This window comes from Mus caroli, chromosome 14, assembly GCF_900094665.2.
Source record: "Mus caroli chromosome 14, CAROLI_EIJ_v1.1, whole genome shotgun sequence".
Taxonomy (NCBI): domain Eukaryota; kingdom Metazoa; phylum Chordata; class Mammalia; order Rodentia; family Muridae; genus Mus; species Mus caroli.
This window is the reverse complement of record NC_034583.1, coordinates 9113339-9114696: the sequence shown is the minus strand read 5'-3', so window position 1 is coordinate 9114696 and position 1358 is coordinate 9113339. Positions and strand designations below refer to the sequence as shown.

The following is a 1358-nucleotide window of genomic DNA, read 5'->3' as shown; positions in this document are numbered from 1 at the left end:
AGGAGGCATAGGAATTAGAAACCAAATAATTCACAGAAATATCATAAAAACACTAGAAGCTATAATACAGATGTAGAGAACCTGGTGTAGACCTCTGCAGGCCAGTGTGCATGATGCCTCAGTCTTTGTAAGTCACACAAACTTCAAATGGCCCATAATTTTAGCTGTCTCTCCCTGTATTTCCCTCCTATACCCCCTCACTTCTCCTCCTCACTAGATTCTCTCATTTCTGTACTCCTATCCATATTTATCTATTTTATTTCTCTTTTCTAATGAGATATATCTGTTTCCTTTAGTCCTTGACTCTATACCTATACTCCATGGTTCTATGGATTTTAGCTTGGTTATCATTCACTTAACAGATAATATCCACACATAAGTAAATGCATATCATATTTGTCTTTCTGGGTCTGGATTACCCCACTCAGGTTGACTTTTTTCTAGTTCTATCCATTTGCCTGCAAATTTCATGAAGCCATTTCTTTAAAAATAATGGCTGAGTAATACTCCCTTGTGTAAATGTACCACATTTTCTTTATCCATATTTTAATTGAGGGACATCTATGTTGGTTTTTTTTTTTTTCTGATTTTTAACTATTAGGAATACAGCAGCAGTGCTCGCTTTGGCAGCACGTATACTAAAATTGGAACGATACAGAGAAGATTAGCATGGCCCCTGCACAAGGAAGACACACAAATTCATGAAGCATTCCATATTTTTTCAACCAAGTGGAAAGAAAAACTATTCAAAGAATCAACCAAACGAGGAGCTGATTCTTTGAGAAAATCAACAAGATAGATAAACACTTAGCCAGACTCACTAGAGGGCACAGGGACAGCATCCTAATTAACAAAATCAGAAATGAAAAGGGAGATATAACAACAGATCCTTAAGAAATCCAAAACACCATCAGATCCTTTTACAAAAGGCTATACTCAACAAAACAGGAAAACCTGGATGAAATGGACAAATTTCTAGATTGATACCAGGTACCAAAGTTAAACCAGGATCATGTTAACGATTTAAACAGTCCCATATCCCCTAAAGAAATAGAAGCAGTCATTAATAGTCTCCCAACCAAAAAAAGCACAGGACCAGATGGGTTTAGTGCAGAGTTCTATCAGACCTTCAAAGAAGATCTAATTCCAGTTCTGCACAAACTATTCCACAAAAAAGAATTAGAAGGTACTCTACCCAAATCATTCTATGAAGCCACAATTGCTCTGATACCTAAACCACAGAAAGATCCAACAAAAATAGAGAACTTCAGAACAATTTCCCTTATGAATATCGATGCAAAAATACTCAATAAAATTCTCGCTATCCAAATCCAAGAACACATTAAAACAATCATCCA

General features: G+C 36.0%; 1 non-coding gene across 1 annotated transcript; it reads left to right on the top strand.

Moving 5' to 3' along the window:
- The first annotated feature begins 614 nt into the window (after window positions 1–614).
- LOC115029364 lies at window positions 615–721 on the top strand. The gene has a single exon (XR_003834915.1). It is a non-coding gene; the product is annotated as a U6 spliceosomal RNA (small nuclear RNA).
- The last annotated feature ends 637 nt before the right edge of the window (window positions 722–1358 follow it).